Below are 7,392 nucleotides of genomic sequence, written 5' to 3'. Positions count from 1 at the left end.
CAGGCCAGTTTGCCACCTGACCCTGCTGCTTCAAAGGCCTTGGATATTGTGATGCAGAGAGCTAAGCCAGAACCCTGTCCCAGAGTAGAGCTGCCCAGGGGCACTGCAGCTGCCTCTTGCCAGAACAGAGCAGGAGAGCATGAAGTCAAACCTGGGGGAAGTCTGGGCAGTGCAGGCAGGGCTGAGGGGAGAGTATGTCCACCCTCCTCGCCTGGAGGCCTCTTAGCCTTCCTGGTGCTCCCCAAGGCTCTGAGATGAGTCAGGGGACTTTCTTAGGTGCTGAGATGACCTCTGCAGCTCTGTAGGGGACATGGCCTGGTTTAGGTTCTTGAGGCAACTTCCTTCTCTCAGCAACTGCTTCCCTTGGCATCCCCTCCAGGGAGAGTGGCAAAAGGTCCCAACATTTGGGACTATCAACTCCAGGTGTCTTTAGCTCCATTTTGCAATGCTGGGGGCTCAGTTTCCCTCCTTTGTGGCCCGGCCTGTCCCTAAGCCTAGTTCCCGTGAGGGCGGGCCTGCTCTGCCTTCTGACTTCCTGTTTACGAGTGGTTAGGTCCTGTGGCTTCTCTCTTGTTGTCTCCTCACAAGGCAGGTTATCTGGGCTGTCATCTCCGCATGCCTTAGTGAGGGCCCCCAGCCTGTGCAGCTGGAGGGGAAGGCCTGGTTTTCTTCTCTGCCTTCATGTGCAGACAATGCCCTCTTCATTTCTCCCACCTTTTGGGCCTGCTCACCCTTGAAGGTATTAAGCCTACAAAAGAAAGACCAATTTCTCCGTTTCTCATCCCTGCCTAGAGAGCTTCTACCTTCTCTATCTCCTCTCCTTTCGAACTTCCTTCCATGCATATTCACTTCCTCTGGGAAGCCTTCTCTGATGAGCCCCCTGTGACTCTGCGGTTGCCACTGCAGCATCCATCAGTCCAGCCCTGTGGAACCCTCTCAATCCCACCCAGGACTAATTTGCACTTGTGATAACTTCGTTAAGATGTAGGAACATATGGAGGTATATGTTTTTGTTCTATTTTACTGTAAGATTCCGTGCCTGCTCAAGTGTCCCCATTGACCTGAAGCTCCACACCTGATTTAGGTACAACTGCTCACTCCCATTGACACCCTGCACCCATACATCTGTGTCTTGCCTATCAGACTGGGAGTCCCTGAAGACAGGTCCTGTGTCCTTTTCTCCTCAGACTCACCTTTACCTGCCCACAGTTTCAGCTTGGCACACAAAGATGGCTGTCCCTTAGGTCAATGAGGTTGGGTGGGAGTTGGGAGATTATGTGCCTGGAGCCCTCCAAGATCCCAAGCCCAGACCCTCATAGCCTCAGGCCTGTCACCTGGTGAAGGGCTGTTCCTAGTCTGTTTCTAATGCCTGCTGCCCCATTCCTACTCCTTTTTGTCTTGGTCCCTACTCCTCCCTTTTTGCTACCTCTGAGCAGGAATCCGATCCCTGGACTAAGAGTGTTGGAACTGGAAAGGACCAGGCAGGACATTTTATAGCAGAGTCCAAGTGAGCTAAGGCTGCCCAGTGAGTGCCTGGCTGAGCCCAGACCTTACAGTCAAGGGGTGGAGTTTGAAAAATCAGCTCGAACTCCTCTCTCCTCCATAAAAAGAAGCATCCTCTCTCAACCACCTCCTCTCTTAACCACTGGCCATTATCAAGGGTTTAGTTTCTCTCATCCTGAAGAACTCAGGCAACAGGTGACTTTGAGACAGGAGTAGGAGTCACGTGTCTCTCAAAACAGTGGTGCCTGTGTTTTGAAGCCACCCCCAACTCCCTCCAGGCGTCCTCCCAAACACTGGCCTCAGATTCCCAAGTGAGCCTTCTTGAGTGTTTCTGGGAGGAGGCAGAAGTGTGTCCGGGAGTGTGCAGCGGCCCTTCCTCTAGGTATATCTGTAGGCCTGAGCTGGGGTGCCACTCACAGTGTGTCTGTGACTCTGGGCTTACTCTCTCTCTCTCTGGAAAGACCTTGTCTGTCTGTGTCCATGTCCATGTGTGTGCGCGCACGCACGCATGTTTGTGTTCGTAGGCAGGCTGCTCTTCCTGTTGGTCAGTCATGTAGGCCACACCTCTGGGTCGTGCCAGCCTGGAGCAGGGCTTCCAGCCCAGTGCTCCTGTTCCACTTGACTGGGTGGTTTTTACTTCCTTCCTCTGTGTCCTTATCTCAGACCCTGCCCCTTTCTCATCCTTGATTTTGTCTCTGGTCCTGTCCCGTTTCTCCTGGTTTGAGGCCCAGCAGAGCTGGGATTCATTGCTGGAGTGGGGGAGAAGTCCAGGGGTACTCTGGTCCCTGAGTACCCCCACAGTTCCGTCCCTCTTCAGCCCCAGCCTCGGCGTGAGAGTCAGCCAAAGTCTTAGCCCCTCCAGAAACTTCTCGTCCCTAGAAGCTTTGTAGATGGAGAGGCTGGGCCTCAGTCTCTCTCCCTGCAAAAATAAAATAAGTAAATAATTTTAAAAATTGATGGTGGTTTTTGGCTTTGAACATTGAAGACACACAAAGGAAAAGCAGCGTCCGTTGTCACAGGAGAGCAGGCATCAGGAACACCGCCACCCTGCTCAGGACAGGAGAGGAGCTGGGTTGGAGACTGTTGAGGGACGAGTGTCCTTCGGCAGGAACTTCAGGTCTGATTTGCTGCAGGTGACATGTGGAAGGGTCTGTAGCAGAGCTGGACCCTGAAGCCAGATCCCTTGGTTCCCAGCCTGTGCTCCTTTGCTGGGGGTGCTGCGGCAAGATGCTCTAGGAGGAGGCTCCCTGAAGGGTGGGGGTCCAGAAACTCAGGTTACTGCACAACTTTGATATTCTTATCCTCTTATCGCCTGGGACAGCCACTTCCCCTCCACCCAGGGTCTGAAACAGTGGTGGTCTGTTAAAGAAGCACTGTCCCATTTCTGGCCAGCTCGCCCTCCTCACACTGTGTCTTCAGACCCTATCATGTGAAGGGCCCTGTCGCCCCTTTCTCCGTCTCATTTAGCGGCCTGGGGATGGATAACAACTTTTCAGGGTGTGAGGCACTCTCTCTCTCTCCCTGCTGCCGCCATCCTGAGCCGATCCTCTTCTGGGCCTTGAACCTGAGAGTTCCCTCAAGTCTGTGTGGGCCTGACTCTGAATGGGGGACCCAGAGAAGAGGCTCATGGCCTTCTGGGAAGAAGTCACTGAGTAATTCTTATCCCCTTCCACTACCCACCCCAACCCGCCCGCCAATCTATTTCTCTTCATTCCACAGCCAAGCCCACCGAGAGGCTTGGAGAACCTTGGGGAAAATGTGTGGCCTAGACCCAGACCCCGCCAGGCCCTCCCACTAGACCCACACCCTGTTCCCCTCCCCCAGCCAGGGACCCTGGGACAGGCAGCTTCCTGCCTTCCCCATGGGGAAAGAGGGGGTGGCATGCAGGTGGGCGGGCCCCGTGCCCACATCCGGTGACTGCTAGCACCTCCCTTCAGAGGCTTTTTCCCTCCACTCCTCTAAGCCCAATGGCACCCATGCCTTGCCTATGGTCTTGGTCCTCATCACTCTGCCCTGCTCTCCCATCCCTATAGGACCTATGGGAAGCATGAACACCCAGTATAGTGCCAACAGGCCCACCTGGCCCGTGTGCGACCCCCTTACTCTGTTGAGGGCACAGGTCTTGTCTCTTGCAGGCTGGGGCTGGGAGAAGGGGGTTGGTGCTGAGGGCAACTGACTGTGTAGGAGGCATTGTGATGTGCTGGCCCAGACTCTCCTTCATGCATCTGTACCTCTGGGGGCTTCTCTGGGCAGCACCTAGAGAGGAGCTATGGCTTGATCTGAATGCCACTGCTGTCACAAACAAAAGAGAGGTTTCTGGGCTGGGGTCAGTGGGGGTAGGGCTCAGAAATAAAGACCTTTTCTTGTGGAATTCGGGACTCTGTGTTTTGGGCACATACTGAAGGGCCTGTCAGGGAGCCGTTGTCTCCTGGGATCACCTCAAGCGCCCTGAGTCAGTTCCAGACTCTTGAACAATTCTCTGGAGCTGGCGCCATGGGGAACGGCAGGCCTGGGGTCCTGGAAGCCACCTGCCTAGGGCATATGAGTGAGATGGTCTCTTCAGCACTCCTCCCGCCAATACCCAGCCTTGTCTCTGGTTTCCTGTCAGTCTGTCCTCCCCAGGGAGGGGAGGGGCGCGCTAATCTCCACTGCGGTATGGGGGCGGGCTCCAAGACCGTTGGGCTCCCTGAGATCTGGCCCACGTGGCCTCGGGGATATAAGCCCGGCCCACCCTGAAGGGAACCCCACTTGAGAGCCTGGAACACAGGGCTTGCTCCCCTCAGCCCTGCAGCATCAGGTAAGGGTCTACCTTCGCTTCAGCCCCAGTCGGGGTTCCTTGACTCTGGGCCTCAAGAGGCGATGAGGAGCTTGGGTTGCAGGCCCTGGGTGGGGATGCTTTGGGGAGGGACTTCAGGAGCTTTAGTGCCAAGGCTTGCTAACAAAGCTCTAGGCCGAGAGGTGCAATAACCCTCAAATCTACTGCCTTCATGGTGGGACAGCTCCTCAAAGTCCTGGGCCTTGACTTCCCTCTAGACAATGAAGGTAAAATGGCCCATGGTTCCCAGATGAAGAAAGGGGTCCAAGGCTTCAAGGGGCAAGGGCCAGAAAGTAGGTGGGGGTGGCAGAGGGTGGGTAGGGGGTGAAAAGTGGGACTCAGTATCAGTGAGAGGTGCTAAGCGTCTCCCTCCACCCAACATGGCCACCACCTCTGTTGCGATAGCCTTGGGTTCCTGCCTGGGGAACCACCGAGCAGTGAAGGAGTCAGAACCTTGGGCTGGTGGGGAGGCTTTGGGCCAAGGCCTTTCCGAGAGGAGGCTGTGGCTGCCTCACTTGGGCTCTGGAGGGTGGGTAATGTGGCTGGGAGGGGTCACTTGTGCAGTTAGACCTGGGGACCGGGATGAGGCTTCCAGAAAAGCCGTGGCCTCTACCTGAATGTCCCCGAAAGAAAGTGTGTGTGGGGGGTGGGGTGAAGTCCCTGGGGGAAGGGAAAAAAGAACCAAAGAGGAAGTGGGGGGAGGGAGGTAGAGGAGGCAAGATCTGGCGCCATGCTGAGTCACCGCCCACAGGCCCAGGGCGGGCCCTCTGGGGCCCATGGGGCCAAGTGGTGGGGTCTTTGGGAGCCACAGGGAGGGCTGGGAAGGGCTCCGGGCTCTTGAAGCAGGAGTCAAGAAGAGGAGCAGGCGGCCTGAAGAGGACCCGCAAACGGACAGACAGACAGTGCAGTCACCCATAAAGTAGAAAGCACTACTAACAGCACTGGAGGGTGTAGTGTTTCCTACTTTATGGATGAGTGTACTGTGGGCTTCGGAGACCACGCCACCGCCGCCGCCTGCCACCGTCTCCCTCCATGCTCAGGACCGTGTGTGACAGGTGAGCCCCTCAGGCACCTCCCCCACCCCGCCCAGACCCCTGAAAGGCCTCACCACCCCCACGGCTCTGTCCTCCTGCTTCTGGCCACGCAGGGAGGTGCCACATCGGCTCCTCTGTTGCCCCACGGTCTGGGAAGGCTAGACATCTGGACCTGGTGCAGCTGTGGAGAAGGCCTGGATCGGGCCCAGCTGCAAGTGGACAGCAAGAGGCGGGAAGGAGGGGAGATGAAGAGGGACAGGGGGGGTGCCTGGGACCCCAACGCTAATAAACAATGAACTCTGCTTCTCTTTTGTCTGAGACTCTGTTGCTGGGGCTTGGCTGGGAGGGAGTGGGTGAATGGGCTTAGCAGGCACATGGATGGGTGGGTGTCCAGAGGGCCTGGGAGGGAAAAATCACTCTCGCTCCCCTGAGAGAAATGGATTTGGCCGCTTACAAGACCAGAAGAGGGTTCTGTGCCCCGCCAAGCCACAGCTGGCAGAGGGAGTAGGGGCCTGGGCTGAGGCCTCCCTGCAAACCAAGGAAAGAGGGCAGGGTTATGGGGGGCCCTCCCACCTTTTATCATAGCTCTGGCCCTGTCCTCCATTTGCTTTCCATAGCCCCAAACTGAAGGCTGCTTACCTCCAGCTCTAATCTAAGATCACCTAGGGGATCTGGGTAGTATAAGAATTGGGCACAAACGCACTGGCGCGCACGCACACCAAAGCATCAGACACTAATATATAAAGCAGGCACCTGAGCATGCATTTAGACATGGGACCCCATACACGTATGCTATCAACATGCGTGTAGTGACATATACACATGTGACATGACTGGCATGTCACACAATGACACACAGGGATATATATACACTCAAGACACATACCTATTCAATAGCATACATGCGTTTGATGATGTAAACACATATGATGAGTGTCACAAACAGAAGAGCATACCAATACACATATAGTGATATTCACATAATAAACACATTAGTTCCAAATTCACACACATATAGTGACATATTCATACATGGTAGTGAATATACAATAGATACATGGTGATATATGTATATCTAGATATATAGATGTAAGTATAACCATGTCATTATATATATTTACATATATATTTACATATACATATGCCACGACATATGTGTTGTAATTTATACACTCACACAATCATAGCTTCACATGTACATAGCGGCATACTGTAGCAAGTAGACATATATGAAATGGCACACACATAGAAAAATGCATACATATATATCCAATGAGGCTCATAGACACCTAATAGCCCCCACACATACATACATACATGTGTGTATATATATAAAATAATGCTATAGCCCCTCGCACAGAGAGCTAAATATACATTTATTCTATATATGCTGACTACACATGTACATGCACATAATTTATACCCATAATTTATAATGGCACACATTTATATCCTGACATACACATCATGTAGTGGTGCACATATTGATCTACACACTGCTTTAGGAAAGCAAGGATGTCACCACCTCCCCATGCACCTCACCCACAGTTCCAGCAGCTCTGGCCTGGGTGGAGCCCCTCCTGGTCAGGGGCTCTGCGGTTCAGCACCAGTTGCTGCTATTTCCTGGGGGTGCCACACGAGGGCCCCCAACCCTGGCTGAGGCGAGCTTGTGTGTAGATGGACTGAGTCCCAGGTTCAGAGGGAGCAGTGTCTGCCTCCCTGTGGCCTCTCCCAATACCTCTGTCTCTCAGGACTTCATCTAGGCTCCTGTCCCCACATACTGGCTGACTTGTGGGTGGGGTAGTTCCCATGTCCTTGTCTCAAAACACCATCTTTCCCATAGCAAAAAGGCCTAAGGCTAGACAGAAGGTGAACTTCCTGACACTGTGGGGCAAAGCCAGTGCAATTGACCATGCAGTCTCCTCTGCTGGCCCAAGATGGCCAAATTGCCCCCAAAATGCACTCTGCCAGGAGAAAGCTGAAGCAATTCTCTCAGTCTATTTCTATCTCTGTCTCTGCTTCTTCCTGTTTTCATACTCT

General features: G+C 54.0%; 1 long non-coding RNA gene across 1 annotated transcript; it reads left to right on the top strand.

Annotated features, from left to right (window-relative positions):
* Positions 1-4,251: 4,251 nt before the first annotated feature.
* On the top strand, positions 4,252-5,655 carry LOC120620805 (uncharacterized). Its single transcript, XR_005657987.1, has 2 exons — positions 4,252-5,373; positions 5,466-5,655. It is a non-coding gene; the product is annotated as an uncharacterized LOC120620805 (long non-coding RNA).
* Positions 5,656-7,392: the final 1,737 nt, after the last annotated feature.

Source organism: Pteropus medius, unplaced genomic scaffold (assembly GCF_902729225.1).
Source record: "Pteropus medius unplaced genomic scaffold, Ma_sr-lr_union100, whole genome shotgun sequence".
NCBI lineage: Eukaryota > Metazoa > Chordata > Mammalia > Chiroptera > Pteropodidae > Pteropus > Pteropus medius.
Note: the sequence above shows the minus strand (reverse complement) of the source record. Positions and strands in the feature narration are given on the sequence as shown.